Genomic DNA, 20,179 nt, shown 5'->3' on the forward strand with positions numbered 1-20,179 from the left:
CCTCGTGCCTTCCCACCGCCTTGTCCTGTCAGGGCCGCCGCAGCACCTCATCCCTTCACAGCCTCCCACCGCCCCGTTGTCCCCTCAGGGTCTCCCCCAGCCCAGCCAACCTGCCCGGCAGCGGCGCAGCCCCGACGGAGCTCCAGAGGAGCCGGATCGAGAGGCACCTTGGAGCCCTCAGCAATGCAGCCAGGAGCACACAGATGGCGTTGCCTGGCTGGGCAGGAGGGCTTGTGGCCATCTCCAGGCACCAGTCTGGCAGGGATCTCCGCAGCTCCGGCTCCTGCCCAGCCGCCCTGTCGCCAGCACAAAGGCTTCAGCAGAACCACCAAAGGCCAAGGGGCTTCTGGCCATTTTCCCTTCCTCACTGCACGCCTGGGCAGCTTGCTGAGCACAAGGACCCATGTTCCCCTCTATCCCTGTGCCCTGCAGACACTGGGCACCAAAGAAAGCTCCTGGGAGCCTAGGTATTAGAACACATACTATCTTTATATCCTAAAGAAGAATGAAAAAGAAGGAAAAAACCAATCTTAAAGAAAAGAAAAATCCCCCTGGCTCAGGCGGCCCCAGCAGACAGAGAACCTCTCAAATCAGGTCTCCTCACAGCTCCAGAAGCACAGCCAGCTGTGGCCCCACAGACAAGGCCGTTTCTTGCATGCCCTGCAAAACTGATCTTGCAGCTTCTGCAAGACGGATCCCGGAGCTCTCTCCACAGCCCGGGGGACAAACCTGGAGGTGCTGCAATGAGTAAATTGTCCATGTAATGTTAAATCCTTGACCGTGGGTGTTTTTGTTGGGCTGGAGACAAAGCTCATGCCACAAAATATTGACAAATTGTAGGAGAATTTTTCATCCTTTTTGGCAAAACCATCCGATGATATTTCTGCAGTGGTTCTCCTCTATTGATGGCTGCAACCTGTAGGAACTCACCCCTGGTTGGGGTGAACCGGAAAGGTGAAAAAGTCTCTCCTCCAACCCGTGTCTCCAAAGAAAGACTCAGTAGTCTTCTGTTGTCCTGTCTCAAGGTAGTTTATTGTATGTTATCTGAAAGATTTTCTCCCTGAGCTGCTGCGGTCCGTTCTGCAGTCAGGCAAGGGCACACTCCGACACCCAGGGGGCTGGTGCCTTCTTTTATATCATACATTACGTATTAGATGTTTACAGTTTTTCCCCAATGCCCATCACCTATATTGAACAGTGACTTTCTACTCTAAACCAATCTGTGAATGCCAACATCACCAAGAACATGGAGGTTAGGAAGAAGAAAGAAAGAGGACAGGGCACACCCAAGTCCCTGCATCTTAGAACTTCTGACCCCCATGTACAAAACTCAGACCCCTCTGTACAAGGCCTAAAACCCCCCTGTACAGCACTCAAAAATTCTTCCTTTCACTTTGTGACTACTTCTACTATAATAGCTAAACTTTTGTGATTTCTTGTTCTTCCTGCAAGCTTGGTAAATTGTTCCATGGATCAGGTTCAAAGCCACAGGGGTCTGTGGCTGCATTCCAGGGTCTCAAACGCTTCTGACCTGGGCCCAGAACATCCAAGAGTGTCCAAGGGACATTCTGGGTTCCGACAGCAACCGAAAAGGAAAATCGGGGAGCATCTTCTGGATGCAGTAGAATGTTGAAAAACCAGTCTTTTATGTTGATGACAACAAGAGGCCAGTCTCTTGGAATCACTGAAAGAAGAAAGTCCAGGTTGCAGGGGTCCCATGTCTTCTATCACTTCGTTGATCTTTCTCAAGTTGTGGAGAAATCTCCAGGAATCAGAAGTCTTCTTATGAATGACAAAGACTGGGGAATTCCAAGGGCTATTTGTGGGCTTGATGTGACCTTTTTGCAATTGTCCATTTACTAATTTTTGTTGAGGGCATTTAGTTTTTTCTCTGCTAGAGGCCACTGACTCACCCAAACAGGGCTGTCAGTTTTCCATGATAACTTTAGAGTGGCAGGTGCCGCTGTGGCGCCATTAAAACTCACTTCTATTTTGGTTCTCCACTGGGGCAGTACTTCTCTCCCCCATACTGTGATGGGTCTCTGCACCACAAAGGGACGGATGATCGCTGTCTTCCCTTCAGGACCTGTAACAGTAATCATGAATTCACTTTGCAGACACAGTGTGACTCCTCCAGTTCCTGTGAGAGCTCCCATGGGCGCCACTAATTTCCGGTTGCTCAGTCAAAACACGTGAGAAATTACAGCGACATCTGTGCCAGTGTCCAGCATGCCTGTCATGTGAACTGTTTTACCACAATGTGTTAGACTGCAAGTCAGCTGTGGCCGTTCATTGTTGACACATTCTAGCCAAAGGACATCAGGTGCCGGCTGAAGCATTCAGGTGGCATTTTTTGGTATACAGCTCGCTTAGTTAAAAGCAGAGTCTCTCAATGTATGTCTTGCTTAGCTATTGTCACTGGCAATGCAGTAGCAATAGCTCTTAGTGGTTTTGGTTGAATTACCACTGGAGCACTGGAAGCAAAAGCTAAAGGCATCAGCTCTTCATTACAATTTACTGAAACAACAGCTGGAAAAATGGAAAATCCAAGAAATATGTTCCTGTCTTTGCCTATAATTAAAAAGTCTTGTCTCTGCTGTGAAGTACCAGTAACTCCTGTGGGTATGAATTCATGGTTAAAGTCTTTTAAAAAGTATGTTAATTTAGAAGTTGCCAGTTCACATCGTGCCCCTGGGGGTAATAAGTGGGGGTGCTTGGGAGATGACTGGCGACTACACAAATTGCATCTGGTTTGAGTTGCCTAGGTTTTCTTGGGATTGAGCTGCCATTGTTTGTTTTGTCACGTGGTGGTGCTGCATGCTCTTTTTGAAGTTTCCCGACAGAGGCTTCCCATCTGTGTTAAATTTGGAGTGACAGTGGTTCGCATAGTACCTCCCTTTTCTGCACCGAGGGCAAATATTAGGTAATGTTGCATTTTTCACTGCCTCACGGGAGTCCTTTTTTTCAAATGAGCAGGTTTTCCACAGTTAAAACAGGGCCCTTTAAAGCAGTGAGGGTTTTCTCAATAGTTTTTGTCTGAGCCTCAATGGCTCTTTCGAGTTCCTCTCCCAGTGAATCTTGGGATTTCGCAAGTTCTTCCCTCAGTGCACTAGCTTGTATGGTCACAATGCGCTGTGGAGTGCCCAGCTTGCTGCAAGCAGTGAGTGTTTGTGGCGCTGTTGGTGGCTGGTTCAGTATAGTTAGAATGACCCTTTTCCATTCATCATTTACATTAGCAAAGGCAAGGCTTTTAATTAAATGAGGATGTGCTGCTTCATCGGGACGCTGCCTTAGAACCACCTGTGCTAAACGGTCTAAAAATAAGGTTCAGTTTTGGCTTGTCAAATTAGAGAATAGGCATTTTCACGGGTTCCTGCAGGCTGCACAGTCAAAAGAGCCTTCCATGCTGTGTTTTTAGTATCTCCCAGCACTGCTCTAGACACGGATTCTGCTTGGTCCTTTGCTTTGTCATTTGGAGGATCTTCAGCTAATTGACCGATTGTAAGTTGGGCATGAGGATCTCCAGCCTAGCTCTCTATCAATCTGTTAAGATGCTTTCACCATTCTAAGTCCTATGGAATATATTGCGAGTTCGTTAAAATCATAGACAAAACATTATGACAGTCTGAAGGTGTTAGGTCATAAGAATCGTATATACTTCTCACCACGTTATTAAAATATGGGGAGCTCAAGCCGCTGCCTTTAATAGCTTTTCTTAACTTCTTAATATTATAATGCGATACAGGTTCCCACCAGGGATTAGCAGGATTTCTCCCATACCTGGCTGGCATAGCAAGGAGCTCTCCATATGGTGAGTTAAAGTCTTTATTTTGCATGACTTGACATCCTTTGTCCGCCCAATCAGTCAGTCGTCTTGAATTATTTTCCAAGACTAAAGGAATCAAACCTGATTCCTATTCTGTATTCACAGGGCCAGGATATAAACGGGTTAAACTCTTCCTCTGAAGTGGAATCTGTTTCCTGCTTAATTTCCACATCAACAAGTTTGCAAATCACAGGGCTTTTCTCACATTCCTCCCTTTTCTGGCAGCCAGTCCCTTTTGTAGTGTTAATAGAGCAGCCTCTCTCCTTTCTGTTGACAGAGCTCTCCCCTCCCTCTTCACAAGAAGGAGAAATTTTGGTTTCTGTCCCCTTTAAATCTGTAGGTAAAGGCAGGGGTGGAGGGATGCCAGGTGAGTAGGGGATGGCAGCGGTGGCTGCAGGCTGGGAAAACAGCAGAAGCCCTGGGGGGAGCGCTGGGGGTGCCATGGCTCCCATTTGGGATTGCAGTGTCTCCAGTGAAGACTGAAGGAGAAGGAGGCTTTGAGGACGTGGCCCAGGACAGGGCAGGATTTGCGGACATATCAAGGAAGCAGAGAGCTGGGCAGGCTGCTTAAATATGTCAATCCAAGTGCGACATAAACGGGTTAAACTCTTCCAACCACTGGAAAAATTAGCCAAATCGCTTCCTCACAATGGAAGCACCATTTGTTGCAAAAGCCCAACTCTACAGAGATGGGGCAACTGAGAGGCATATAAAAGGTTTTCTTCCATTACCAGTCTCGTAGAAGGGGGAGATGGAAGCGATGTAAAACTAAACACCATTCTATCAGAAGCCCCCCTATTTCCTGGTTACAATAACTTATAAATATTTTTCAGCCTATTAACTTTTGCCACACAATGCTGCTAATACTTCTAACACCAATTACCTATTATTTTACCCCACACGGTCTTGCTGCAATGAATCTTTCACAGTTCTAATTCCCCAAAATATCTGGTCGTTTTGCAAGGCCATCTTTTGAAACTTATTGCTACTCCAATCTCTCTCTCAACAATGTCATCTCTATTCCATGGCCTTCCTGAGTCAGCCCACCTTCTCTCAGAATTTGCATACAGATGTACAAGACTGTGAGCTTTCAGTTGGGTTTTGAGAATCCTTTGTGTTAGGAATAAATTCGGGGTTTGACTGTTGGGTTGTATGTTTAACCGTTTGACCATTGTTCTGTTTATTCCACAGTTTAAAATCATTCGTCTGCTTGTTCCACAGTTCGCTTGAATGTGTTTACTAATTTCACCCCTGTTCGTGTTTCTCCTACTTGGTGTGTCTGCCCTTGTGCCCAGTCCCCACTCCGGCTATATCCCTCTAGCTTCACTATATGTATAGGCCCTGGGGTTAGCCCCCCTTTTTGTTGGAACCCCTTTGTACCTGACAGGTTGGGCCCTCTGTATCCCCTTCTTGGCGTCGGGTAGTTCGGCCGCTGCTCCCTGAGGTGACTTCCTGGTTCCCAGAAGGCTTAGCATGTGCTGCATGTTAATGGCCGGACTCCAGCAGAGGACTAGAGCTGGACCCAGACCGCGAACAAAAGCAAGGACTGCTCAACAATCAACATCTCCAGGACAGGGAGATGTCAGGGAATTGGAGCTGGCCTTCGTCACCCCTGGAGCCGGTCGCCATGAATTGAGAGAGGTCTGAACAGACTCACCCCCTTAGACCAACGAGCTATAAGCGAGTCTCTGGACGTATCCCCTGAGGGCGAAGACTCCGATCCTGCCGTAATCGACAGGATCATCTACCCCTCCTCTGGGACGTCGACTCACCTGGGAGTAGCGGCGGCATCGCGAACCCCGTACCCCCGCCCCTTAGGCTATCTTTTAAATAAAGGCCTTATCAAGAGAGGAGCACAAGGTCTCCTGGCCATTTTGTTTACATCAATTGGGTGCTCGTCCGGGATAGGCCACGCCCACGAGGACCCTGGAGGACTGGGCATCCGCCTTGGACCTTCGAGGGACAGCTGGCCACATCCGGACGGAGAAGACGGCCTTCGGAGAGAGTCGGCGGCCGAAGAGCGCCGGATTGGTAAGACCTCCGGCGGTGGGATACGGGAGGCGAGTGAGTGTGTATGAGTGAGACGGGGGCCGGCAGCTCGGACCCCCGGGGCGAGTGAGGACCCCTAGTACCACGGTTTCGGACTCCCGCGAGGGGGCCGGCCAGGAACGGGGGGAAGCGGGAGAGGCCCGATCCGGGCCCAGTGGAGCGAGTGAGACGCCTCCCTCAGGGGTTAGCTGCCTAGCTTCCCCTGATTAAGGTGTGAGGTGAAGGGAGGGACGACCCGGGCCCCGCTAGGACCTAGCCTCACAAGAGGTACGGGGGGGAGAAAGTAGAGGCCAGGGAGGGCTCCCGAAATCTCTTCTAGGACCCGACCTCTAGGTCAGGACCCAAGAGTGCTGGAAGGGGATAGCGCTGCCCTGTTGGGACCGGGCTCTGGGTCTCTGGGAAAAGGGGGAGTTGAGGACTGGGGGAGGGATTAGCCCGCTAGGACCTCACTCCAAAACTTCCCCGCCCTAGGGGTGGCCGTTGGGACCCAACTGGAAGGAGAAGGTGTGGGGAGGGACCCCTAGGTTTTATTTTATTTAGAGTGGTTCCCCTATCCTTTTGTATGAGTTTTGGATTAGTTTGTTCAACCCTCTGGGCAGGTGGAAGGGTTTTAAGTAACGGTGAGTTGACCTGCAGACCTTAAGTTAGTTTGTTCAACCCTCTGGGCAGGTGGAAGGGTTTTAAGTAATGGTGAGTTGACCTGCAGACCTTAAGTTAGTTTGTTCAACCCTCTGGGCAGGTGGAAGGGTTTTAAGTGACGGTGAGTTGACCTGCAGACCTCAGGTTAGGGTCTAGGCACTTAGGCTCCTGGGGAAGTGTGTGTGTGTAACGTGTTCCTTCGGGCAGGTGGAGGACAGTGTGTCAGTGTGTTGACCTGCAAGCCTCAGGCTAACCCGGGCGCTCGGGACCCTGGAGGAGTGTGAGTCGGGCACAATAAGGATTGAGGGGGACTGCAGTATTGTTTTGTTCTGGTGGTTTGTTGAATCAGTTATTCAGAGAGACAAGTTTTAGTTTAACTTGTGTTGTTAGTCAGTGTTTCGTGTGATACCCTCAGAATGGGTCAATGTATTAGCAAAAGGAACTCCCGTGGTAGGAAGACCAAAAGAATTAAGAACATTCCCCCAAACAGCCCCCTTGGGAGAATGTTAGATGGATGGGCAATGAATGAGGTAACCCGGGATTTAGACAAGATTAAAATGATCTACTTTTGTATGGAAGTATGGCCAAAGCTAGATATTGAATGGCCATGGTTTGGGTCTGAGGACAATTGGATGTGCGCTTGTCTAATGCAGAGCTTACGTAGTCAACCTGAGCCGGATGAAGAACAATTAGTATACGCTGCCTGTTGGGGGCAGGAAAAATTTGGAAGAAAGTCAGTTAAGATCTGCAAGTTAAAAGAATGCAAGGAGGAGCCAGACAGGGAACAGAAAGAAAGGAGTAAACCATGGGATCCCCTAGATCACCTGCCTCCTCCTCTTCATCCTATAGTTCCTCCAGAACCCTTACCACCGCCACCAAATCCCATTCCATTACCCCCTCCACCAAATTTTACTCCCATACCTCTTCCTCCTCCTCCAACCCTCCTTCCTTTACCTCCCTCTTCACCAGATCCTATTTCCATGTCTCAAGCTCCTCTGCCCCAAACTACCAGATCTTTGTCTGCTTTATCACCCTTAACAACATCTCCTGCTCCTCAAACTTCCCTTCCACAATCTCTTGTTCCAGTACTCTCTCCTCCTTCTCAGGTGTCTTCTCCCTTATCTCCACCAATTAGTCAGTTATCCCCACAGACCCCTGTACCTACCGCCCCCAGTAACCCGTCTCAAGCCTTCCAGTTACAGGTTCCAATCTCTGATCCATTTCAGCTTCCTGACTCTTTCTCCACCCCTACTTCTTCATCACATACCCTGAGTTCTTCAGTTTATTCTGAACACTCGTTAGCAAAAATTGCTACCCCTATGTTCATGTCTCCTTCACCAAAGGTGGTTCCTAAGCCCCCTCTTCAGTGGGGAGAACCCCAGACCTCAGGAAATAATTCTATTGAAGCTGAGCATTTACAACTTCCCCAAGCCCACAATGAGACCCCTCGGGAGAGATTAGATGAGGGTCCCTATTGTAATACAAGATCCCGGGCTATGCGGGCATATCGGTTATTCCCTTTAAGAGAAGTACCTATGGGAGGAGTCTTTGGTGGGTTAGGATACGTAAATGCACCCCTTACCTCCTCAGAGGTAAGAAGCTTTAAGAAAGAAATGGGTAGTCTAGTAGAGGACCCAGTAGGGGTATCACAACAACTTGACCAGTTTCTTGGCCCTAATATTTATACTTGGGGGGAGCTCACCTCCATTTAAAAAATATTATTTAATCCTGAGGAAGTGAAGTTGATTCGAGCTGCTGCCATAAAAATTTGGGATAGAGAAAATCAAACTGGGGTTCCTGCAGACTCTAAGTTACCTGTAGGAGATCCAGGCTGGAACCCCAACCAGGCGCAAGAAGGAATATGGAGGAGTACCGGACTCTGATAATCAGAGGCATAAGAGAGGCAGTTCCTAAAGGAACCAACTCCAAGTTGGCTTTTGATTGTTGTCAGGAGAAGGATGAGACACCCGCTGCTTGGTTAAGTCGACTGAAAAAGAACTTCCAGCAGTACTCAAACATAGATCCTGAGAGCCAGGAGGGACAAGTCTTGCTAAAGGTTCAATTTGTATCCAAGGCATGGCCAGACATTAGAAGGAAGCTAGAGAGGCTGGAGGACTGGCAAGAAAAAGGAATCAATGATTTGCTAAGAGAGGCTTTAAGAGTGTACTTGCGCAGGGAAGAAGAGAAAGCCAAGAGTAAGGCACGTATGATGATTGCAGTGGCAAGAGAAAGTGTAGGGGCAGGGAAAGAAATAGGGAAGGAGAACCCCAATCCACCTAGTGGGAGAGCACCCTTTAATAAAGCTCCTGTAGCAGCTTGGCGAAAGAGGCCCCAGTGGCCTGGGGACTCAAAATGTTATTATTGTGGAGAGGTAGGACATTTTAAGAGAGATTGTCAGAAGGCCTCTAGAGATGAAGCCATCATGAGAGAGCAGGAGGCCCTTGAAAGAATATTAGGAGGGCAGGATTAGGGGTGTCAGGGGCTCTATGTGTTGGGGGACCTCATGTACCATTCTATTGAGCCCTTGATAATTTTGGAAGTAGGTCCCCATTTTCAAGAGTTTGAATTTTTAGTGGATACTGGGGCAGATCATTCGAGTATTAATAAAGTTCCATTAGGAGTAACAATGGGAGATAAGATCTGTGAAGTTGTGGGGGCAGAGGGCAGACCCTTTTCAGCACCAGTTTTGGAAAAAATATTAATAAAAGGAAATTCTCGGGCTGGTCAAGTAGACTTGGTTTACCTCCCTGATCTAGATACAAATTTGTTAGGTAGAGACCTTCAGGTCCAGTTAGGGATAGGAATAATTCCTCAAGGGGGAAGAATGGTGGTTAAAATGCTGAGGTTGACTGAGATAGATTTAGGGGAAATAAATCAAGAGGTTTGGGCTGGAAAAGGAAAATATGGGCAGTTAGATATTCCCCCTTTGAAGGTACAGATGACAGAGGGACCTCCTATACAGGTTAAACAATATCCATTGTCCTTAGAGAACAGGAGGGGTTTAGAGCCCATTATACAATCTTTGTTAAGAGAGGGAATTCTAGAACAGTGTATGTCACCACATAATACCCCAATTCTGGCAATCCGGAAGGCTGAAGGAAGATATCATTTAGTACAAGACCTCCGAGAGGTTAACAAAAGAACAATAGCAAGACATCCTACTGTACCAGATCCCTATACTCTTCTAAGCAAAATCCCTCATTATCATGCATGGTTCACAACTATAGATTTGAAGGATGCATTCTGGGCCTGTCCATTAGCTCTGGAATGTCGGGACTGGTTCGCCTTTCAGTGGGAAAACTCTGAGGGGAATAGGAGGATGCAGCTAAGGTGGACCCGGTTACCACAGGGCTTTTGTGAGTCTCCTAACCTTTTGGGGCAAGCTCTTAAGAAAGTATTAGAGGCATTCACCCCCGAAGAAGGAATACAGGTACTCCAGTATGTAGATGATCTCTTAATCTCAGGGAAGGACCAAGAGCTAGTCCGAAGAACCAGCATAAAATTATTGAACTATTTAGGGACAATTGGGCTAAAAGTATCAAAGGACAAATTACAGTTTGTGGAACCGCAGGTAATATACCTAGGACACATGATTGGACATGGGTACAAAAAGTTGAATCCTGAGAGGATCTCAGGAATCATATCCATTCCGGCCCCAAAAACGAAAAGAGACATCAGGAAATTATTAGGTTTATTCGGCTATTGTAAATTATGGTTGGAAAATTACACCCAGAGCGTTAAATTTCTATATGAAAAGCTAGTTCTTCCAGACCCAATAGAATGGACAAGAGAAGATGAGGAGAGATTAGAGAAACTCAAGAAGGCACTTATATTGGCACCGGTCCTGGGGTTGCCAGATTTAAAGAAGGAGTGCCATTTATTTGTTAATGCGGAAGAAGGGGTAGCACACGGGGTTTTAACTCAAGAATGGGCCAATCACAAAAAGCCCATTGCATATTTATCAAAACTTCTAGATCTGGTAGCCAGAGGATGGCCAACATGCCTCCAGGCGATAGCAGCATCAGCTCTTATAGTTGAAGCAGCTCAAAAATTGACATTTCAAGGAAAAATCAGAGTATATACCCCACATGACATTAAGGGCATCCTTAGTCAGGGGGTACACAAATGGCTCTCTGATGCCCGAGTACTGAAGTATGAAATAATGTTGATGAGTTCAGACCACTTGGAATTAGTCACAACCGGGCTAGTGAATCCCGCCCAATTTCTATCTGGAGGACCAGCCCCCAGTTTAGAACATTGTTGTGTGGAAGCTATTAGTAGTTTGCAGACAAAAGTCAGAATGGATTTAGGAGATACACCCTTAGGACACGGAGAAATATATTTTTGTGACGGGTCATCAAGAATAGTGGACGGGAAGCGGATGTCAGGATATTCAGTGATAAAAGCCTCTGATGAAAAGAATCTAGAAGTCCAAGGAAAAGGAAAATTACCAGCACATTGGTCTGCCCAATTGTGTGAGGTGTATGCTCTAAAGCGGGGATTAGAACTTCTGGACCAAAAATGTGGAACAATTTACACTGATTCTTGATATGCCTTTGGCATTGTCCACACCTTTGGTAAAATCTGGGAAGAAAGGGGCTACCTGAATTCTAAGGGCAAAGATTTAGACCATAGGGAGATGATCAAGTCCGTTTTGGAGGCGTTACTGAAACCTGAAGAAATTGCAGTAGTACATGTGAGGGGGCACCAGAAAGGTAATACTCTAGAAGTGAGGGGGAACCGGGCAGCCGATCTAGTAGCTAAAGAAGCAGCCCAAGACCCCAAAGAACCTGTCAGAGTCCTGAAGTTAACAGATGCTACTAATGTAAATGGGGGAGGGGATATCTTAAAAGAACATCTGGTATTCTCAGAGCGGGAACAAAAAGTTATACAAGAATTAAAACTGCAACAAGGGCCCCAAGGGGGGTGGATTCTCCCAGATGGGAGACAGTTTATTTGTAAAGCCCTAGCACGGAGAGTTCTAGCCGAGATACATCAACTTACTCATTGGGGGACACAAGGGCTGTGTGATCACTTTTTGAGGGACTATGTTTGTATAGGGATATATGATATAGCAAGGGCGATCACACAAGGTTGTATAACATGTCAAAAGGTAAATCAAAAGGTGATGAGAAAACCTATACCGGGGGGAAGAAAATTAGCTGAGAGACCATTCCAAAATGTGCAAATTGACTTTACAGAAATGCCCCCAGCGAGGGGATATAAACATCTCCTGGTGATCGTAGATCACCTAACTCATTGGTCAGAAGCTTTCCCCACCTGAAATGAGACCTTGGGGACAGTAGTAAAAATTTTATTAGAGAATATTATCCCCCGGTATGGGCTAATCAATAATATTGACTCTGATCAAGGCCCACACTTCACAGCTCGCATCCTGCATGACATTACTGAAGCCCTGGGAATAAAATGGAGATTACATACTCCCTGGCATCCTCAGAGCTCCGGCAGGGTAGAGAGGATGAACAAGACCATCAAAACAGTACTTACAAAATTAATTCTAGAAACAGGATTGGACTGGGTGAAGTGTCTCCCCCTTGCGTTACTTAGGATCAGAACTCGACCTAGAGCAGACCTGGGAGTGTCTCCTTATGAGATGTTATTTGGTCTCCCATTTCTAATCTCCCCTTACAGTACTACACAATATGTAGAGGGAGAAGAAGCATCCCGGAAATATCTAGAAACCATCATAAAAACACTAGAGGAACTCAGGAAAAAGGGATATCTCCCCCAGACTCCCCCTTTAGAAATAAGCACCCATTATTTCAGTCCCGGAGATTGGGTTCTAATTAAATCTTGGACTACTGCACCTCTTACCCCACGATTTGAAGGACCATTTCAAATCCTACTTACTACACACACAGCCGTCAGGACCAGGGAAAAAGGGTGGATGCACATTTCACGAGTAAAAGGACCGGTGGAACCCCCAAAGGAAGAGACTGGGTCAACGAACAGTACCCCAACCTGGACTGCTATACCCACTGGAGCCTTGAAGGTGAAATTAAAGAAAGTTCCCAAGAACTGATACAGTTGTTAAACTGCACCAGTAATAGTTGTTGCATGTATAGTTTCTGTTATAAGTGAGTAGGTTGTAAGCTTAGAGAATAAGTTGTAAGTTTTTGAACATATTGAAAACTGTTACCTTAAAATCCCCTTAAGAGGCAGCTCTGCTTCCTTAGAAAATATATCTTCCCTTGGACAACTGCCCCTCAGGAATAGCAAATTCCAAAACAGGGAATAAGGGAGGGAGACAGGAAGGACAAGGTTTGGAGACCTTGAAACTCAGTTCCCCTGTGCAGTAGAGATACGGAAGATAATCCCAGGAGGCAAGACCGGGGGAGGCCAAGGGAGAATGGCTCTTACCGGACTCCTGAGGAAAATGAGTCGACTCTCTATAATGATGATTATAATCGTGATTATGGGTCGCTCTAGTACAGGAGAAATGGACTCCTGTATCAAATGCTACCACCCCTTGTATGACGGGGAGAACTTGGAGTCTTTAGTAAGAGTGCATACCAATCTGAGTCCTTCCTGCTACAATCAGTCTCAATTGGAAACTTGTAAAGAGGGAGGGAAGGTCTACTGGATCACTAAAAATACAGCCTCTTTTAGGCAAAGAATCCTAGGGGACTGTCCCATGAAAGATAACTGGTTATGCTTTGAGAAAAAAGCTCTAACTGAAAGAGGGGTGGATATAATAAGGGAAAAGAAAGTAAATATGGAAACTGGTAACAAAGGATGGGAAGATCTAGGTGGGAAGAATCTATTTATTGATTTAGTAGAAAAGATTAGCAAAGAATTAAATATCACCAGATGTTGGGTTTGTGGAAGTACACAAATGTCAGATGTGTGGCCTTGGGAAGGCATCAGTCTCAAACCCAGGGAAATTCTGGAAATCAAACAGATAGAGGAGGGACAAATAAAGCCAGAACCTAGGAGGATGGAGAGGTGGGAATTAAAGAATAGTGTGATTGGAGAAGAGTGTATTTTACGAACAGGAAACAAGTTCCGCACTCCAGTGGGAATAATGGCTTGTAAGCGATATTTAATAACTAAAGGAACCCCATTCATCATTCGCTGGGTCCCCCAAGAACCCAACCGGTATTGGAGTATGAGTAAAAGAGAAAGAGGGTGCATATACAATGAAGGTTGCAACTTGTTTGCATGTGCAGATAAAGGAATTAACCCCTTTTGGGGAACAAGGTCTATATCAAAGTTTTGGGAATTCCCACATGAAACTGAGAAAGGGTTCTGGAAGGCTCCCGGGGATCTGTTCTGGATTTGTGGAAAAGCAGCTTACACGCATTTACCTGGGGACTGGGCAGGCAGTTGCACAATAGGAATTATTAAGCCATCTTTTTTCTTACTTCCAAAAGAAGCAGGTCCAGGATTAGGAGTTCCTTTATATGACAACCTGAAAACATCTTCAAAAAGAAAAAGGAGTCTTATAGAAATGGGAGGAACCCAAAATTGGAAAGGAAAAACATGGACTCCTGAGGAGATTATTAAGACTTATGGACCTGCCACCTGGGCGCAAGATGGCTCGTGGGGGTACTGGACCCCTATATACATGTTAAACCGTATAATTAGACTCCAAGCAGTAATAGAAACCATTTCAAATAGGACTGCCTTAGCGTTGGATCATGTTAGTGAACAACTTTCCCAAACTCGCATTGTTGTATACCAGATAAGATTAGCTGTTGACTACTTACTAGCAGATGAAGGAGGAATATGTGGGAAGTTCAACACTACAGAGTGTTGCCTTGAGATAGATGATAGGAGTGAAGTAATCCGGAACATATCTAAGGAAATCAGGAAAATTGCTTATGTCAGAACCCAAGAGTGGACTCCACTTGTTAATACAGATTGGTGAGATAACTTTTGGTCATGGAAGAGTAGTTGGAGGAAAAAAGTAGCATTTATCGCAGTAGCGGGGTTAGCCGGATTATTATTCCTTCCCTGCCTTATACCCTGCTTAATTAAAATAATTATATCTGCAATCCAATAAGGCAGTATGATTCCCACTTCTCTAGGAACTTCCTCAAAAAGAGGAAAAAGAAAGACTAAAATAATGAGGCTTGAAAACGCAGAAAGAATGACAGCCAAGGAAGTGTACGACAAATAACAAAGATTGAGGAAATTTTACTATCAGGAGCCGGAAACTGCTAATTGACGCGGGCCTACACCCGGTCAAACTAAGAGAGGGGGGATTGTTAGGAATAAATTCAGGGTTTGACCGTTGGGTTGTATGTTTAACCGTTTGACCATTGTTCTGTTTATTCCACAGTTTAAAATCATTCATCTGCTTGTTCCACAGTTCGCTTGAATGTGTTTACTAATTTCACCCCTGTTCGTGTTTCTCCTACTTGGTGTGTCAGCCCTTGTGCCCAGTCCCCACTCCAGCTATATCCCTCTAGCTTCACTATATGTATAGGCCCTGGGGTTAGCCCCCCTTTTTGTTGGAACCCCTTTGTACCTGACGGGTTGGGCCCTCTGTATCCCCTCCTTGGCGTCGGGTAGTTCGGCCGCTGCTCCCTGAGGTGACTTCCTGGTTCCCAGAAGGCTTAGCATGTGCTGCATGTTAATGGCCGGACTCCAGCAGAGGACTAGAGCTGGACCCAGACCGCGAACAAAAGCAAGGACTGCTCAACAATCAACATCTCCAGGACAGGGAGATGTCAGGGAATTGGAGCTGGCCTTCGTCACCCCTGGAGCCGGTCGCCATGAATTGAGAGAGGTCTGAACAGACTCACCCCCTTAGACCAACAAGCTATAAGCGAGTCTCTGGACGTTTTGTTTACATCACTTTGCAAATCCATTTCTCACAGAGGAGCCGAATAAAGTGAATACCCACCTCACTGAGTCAGTCTCTGTGGTGGCTCTTGGCTCAGTGTTGGAGCGAATCAGTTCTTTTCTCAAAATGTTAAAACTAAGTGGTATCTACGAACAAAAACACAGCATCTGGTTCTGGCAAAACAAACACATTGCTTTTCCTTCCTTCAACCTTTGCATTTCTGGACAAGTTTGTTTTCTTGATTGCTGGATTACGTACCACACTCTTATATACACTGCAATTATTAACACAAACCCAATCCCAGTTAGTGCCAGTATCACAGCTGCAGGATGTAGCTCAGCTTGGAAAAGCCTGTGGCAGTTGGGGACCATCCAAGCAAGTTTTCCCACCAGTGATTCTCTCCATCCCTCTTCATTTGTTCTAGGACATGATGTGCCTTTTCTATATTGTGATGGACACTGATTGGCGTCTTCTGACTTTTCTTCTTCTGCTGTTGTGGTAGTTTGTGCAGGCCAGGATGTTCCAACAGTTTTTTGACCATGGTAATGTTCATGTCAATTGGTGTTGGAGAAAAGTTGACGTGTAGACCCTGTAGAACAGCTTCTGGTAGGTAATGGTTGAAATCACATCCCGCTCTGTTAGTAAAATTACAAATACCAACTATTGAGTGCTTGGCAAGCTGGATGCGTTATCTACTGTTAAGCTGTCACAGGGGTTCTGAAACACAGACATCCTTGCCTTATCCATACCAGGATGGATTCAGGATCATTGTTGGAGTACATTTCAGTGAGACAGACCTTTTGTTCTGGGCTTTCAGAGGGTTACTTTCACATTGTCTTGGCGGGTGGTCATGGTGATGGGCATATCCTGTGGTCATTTGTGGCAGGAACTGTCCATGTTTCCTGCCCCGCGCCTTCCACGGTTTGGGGGATATCAGGAGAGGCATAAGCTCCAGCTGGGATCCCACAGAGGGTGGGGCTGGGGCTGCCTCTTCCCTTCCAGTGGGGGAATGGGAGGAGCGGCCCTGGGGATGTTGGGGTGTGCATGTTTATCTAGCTGGGGGTATGGCTACATTTTAACTTGGTGTTAGAATCGGATCTGCCTGCCTTCAACGTTTCTGCTGGCTGCCGGTGGGTGATGCTGAGCTCCACTGCTGCTTGATCTGATCTGCCTGCCCTCTCTGTTTTCTGCCCTCTGCCGGTGATGTTGCTGAGACTGCTTGCTGCCTGTGAATTCACAAATGGAGCAATTTCCCCTCCTGCCCCTCCCCGGAGACGCCAGCACACCTGGGAATGGTGCCAAGCTCGCATTGGAGCGCCCCCTGCTGGCTGGCGGGAATCATCGCACCCGCCCTGCCTCACTGGGGCCCGCCAGCTCCCTCTGCTGGCTGTGGTTGTAACTGCACCAAAGGGGAAAGTGGTGCTTGACGGGTGGAAAACTCCTGTTATTGTTTTCTTGTGTTGTTTGTTGTTCATTCTGTTTTATATCTAGCAGAGAACTGTTATTGCTGTTCCTTTATTTTTGCCTGGAAACCCTGTAATTTTGAAGTTGGAATAATTTGGAGGGAAGGGGTGATTTTTTCCATTCCAGGAAGGTTCCTGCTTTGCTTGGCAGACATCTGTCTTTTAAAACCAAGACAATTATTGCTGCCCAGTGTATGGCACGAAAGCATCGAGAGGAAATGGTGAAAAGAGAATGACAGTTCTGGAGCACAGGATAAAACACCTCGTTAAGTGGCATCATGTGGTCTAGCTTACCCTGGTTTGCTTGGCACATGATTGCGGCTACATTTTTCCAATTTGCAGTCCCTTATCAAAACATGGGTCTCATGACTAAGAGCATTGGGGTTGTTATCGAGTTTGTAGAACACGCCAACAAGGCAAGAAATTCAATGCTTGTAAATTTCTTCTGGAATGTGGGCACATGGCTATGTAGCAGTCATGGGCTAAGTTCATGTCTTTGGGGTTTTCTTACTAATGGTACCTATTGTGATGAAGCAACACGGGGGGAGTTTTCTCCCAACTCTTCACTCACTTCTTTGGGCCTAAGCCAACAGCTTTTGAAGAGTTTAAATTTCACCTAGAAGCTAAAGAGATCATCTACTTATGTTTTTGCTGTGTTTATTCAGCAAGGTCTGTTCACCATTCTAAGACAGGTTGAGGTTACCTTGGGTAGCTACCCCAAAACCTGACACAGAGGGCAGGGACATGGTCCAGCAGCACCAGCTGCAATCAGAGGGAAAGGCTGATGGTGCAGCAGTAGAACCCACGGATGTTACAACTGTCCAGGTTCCAGCTCAACCACAAGGCCGGCCACAGCCAGCAGCAGTCGCCCCTCTGCAGAGGAGGAAGTCTCCAAATCAATGTACTGAGTTAATGTGAACGTGGAGCCAAGGCCCTCACAACCAGCAGAGGAGCCAAAACCCGAGATCATCACTGAGTCCCTGTTGTTTGACAGTCTCCACAATCTGTGGAAAGACATTGCACAACAGGGACATGAGGCTTTTTCAACCTGGTTGATTCAAGTTTGGGACCTTATGGGTACAGGCGTGCAACATGATGATACTGCAGCAAGGGTTTTGGGCTCCTTGGCCCAGGATGTGGGGATTGAACAGGTGTTCGTGAGGGAGCCAGGGCCCCTTTCTCTCTGGGAGCGGCATATAACAAGTGTAAGAGAGAGGTTTGTTTCCAGGGACAGCCAGCAGAATCACCATCATAGAAAGCCCTGGAAGACCAGGAAGGAAGGGATCCAATGTCTGAGTGTCTCGGTTTGAAAGACAGGTGTCTGCCAAGGAAGGCAGCAAGCTCCCTTAGAATGGAAAATATGACCCCCTTCCCTTGGAATTATTATAACTTTGAAATTACAGGGCTTTCAGGCAAAGATAGGAGAAAAGGAATAGCAGTTCCTTACTAGCGTGTGTGTGTAACAGGGCAAACAAACACCAACCCCGGCAGCAACAACGAACAGAGGCACAGACCCAGCGCCAGCCTTCTCCCGGCCGCAGGCACCTTCCCCTGCGGCGCAGTTCCGGGCACAGCCAGCAGGGGCGCCGCGGGCTCCCGGCCGGGCAGGGCGAGGGCGATGATTCCCCCGCGGCTGCAGGGGGTGCGTTGGCGCGAGCTCGGCCGCCTCTCTGCACACAGCAATGGCGGGCGGCCCGGCGGAAGGGATGGAGAAGGAGCCTCCTTTGGAACCCTCAGGTTTTTTGTAATTGTTTAATAAGAATAAGTGTACTTTAGCCAAAGGAGTTAACTGAAGAACGTTTTTTAATTAGAATATTATTGAGTCTTACTTAGTTTCTAAAGAAGAGGAAAATTACCATCAGACCTAAGTAAAAGCATACAAATGCCAAAAGAAGTTAGCCCTCAAAAGCCAAAGACTGTAAGTTGATGCGGGCTTAAGTCCGATCAAAGAAATAGAGGAGGGATTTGTTATGAACAAAGTTTCCAGGTGTTCCCCAGAGAAGTGGGCAGGGCCTTCCTAGTTCCCATGGCAACACTGGAATGACTGCTGGCTACCGGTATTGAAATGTTAATTAGTTAATTGCTCTGTTTGTTTTCCCTAAACTACCCAGAGGTAACCTGCCTTCCCCCCCACCACACTGACATTCTGGGACTAACGTGCAAATAAGAAAACCCCCTGGGATCATGGGAGTATTTTTGGGGGGTAAAGACACCCCTAAATAAAAAACTAAACACAGTAGAGGGGGATGGACAAATGCCCTAGCCGAGGAAGAGGGAAACACAACCCGTGATCAACTGTTGTCTGTCACCATAACTTCAAAGCAACTAGACTGGGGTGGGCCAGGGTCAAGTGGAGCCAGAAGAGCCAGGGGGCCTGCGCTGGGGCTGCCACCAGGGAAGGAGCTGGGACAGCTGTTGTTCTGGACTTCAGCAACAGACTGTGCACTTCACGCCTCCTCATCCTTTGGCCACCGGTTGTGCCACAGGAAAGAAGAAGAGACAGCTGCTGCTCTGGACTTCAGAGACAGACTCTGCATGCTTCCTTCCTTTCTGGCACCTGGAAGAGCTACAACAACGCGGGCAAGCTCTGTTCAGGACCACTGCTCAGCTGATCTCTTTAATAAAGAGCTGAACATTAATAAAGGCATAAGCCCTGTTCATTTCAGTCCTGAGCCAACCCAGGAAGAGGACGAGCTCGGTCTCAGAGACCAGAACCCCCAGCTGAGGGATATACCCCTGCCAGGCAGTCAAAATCAGCCGTTCCGCTGCAGAAAGCTGGTTTCCCATGTTCCAAGGAAACCCTCCCTTAGCAAACGTCCACTTCAAGAGACAGACAGTCTGCTATTTCAGGGAAAACCTGTCCCGCTCAGTTCTCGGCTTCTAAGAGCCGACCCACGGTCCAGACAGGACCAAGCCTTCTCCAGAAGGCACGCGGTTTCAGCGTTACCTCTCTCAAGAGGGCAACGGTGTCCGGCCAGAGCCTCCAAGCTGCTGGCGTGCAGCCGCGGCCGCAGAGCGACCCCTGCAAGATGCCAGGGCTCGGGTCTTCAGCCGAGGCTGCAGTAAGAGTCCACCAGACGCTGTTCCTTCAGGGTAGGGTGCAGTTCATGACAGGAGTCAACAGATAGCGTTGTTGAAGCAGGACGAGAACAAAAGACTCCAAGTCAGAAGACGAGAATTCCTACTCATTTATTTCAAATACATCGCTCTTTTATAGAGAGCATCGTGCAGGCTAATTTCATTGGTCTTAAAGTCAAAACATCTCACACTGTTAGTGTGCAGTGAATGATGCACGGTGGCAGAACATATCTACAAACAATGTGAACAGCAAGGCAGATAGTGAATTATTTACATTCCTTTCCAGTTCTCTCTCAGGCTTAGCCTGGTAGA

The sequence above is a fragment of the Anomalospiza imberbis genome, chromosome 17 (genome assembly GCF_031753505.1).
Source record: "Anomalospiza imberbis isolate Cuckoo-Finch-1a 21T00152 chromosome 17, ASM3175350v1, whole genome shotgun sequence".
Lineage (NCBI taxonomy): Eukaryota > Metazoa > Chordata > Aves > Passeriformes > Viduidae > Anomalospiza > Anomalospiza imberbis.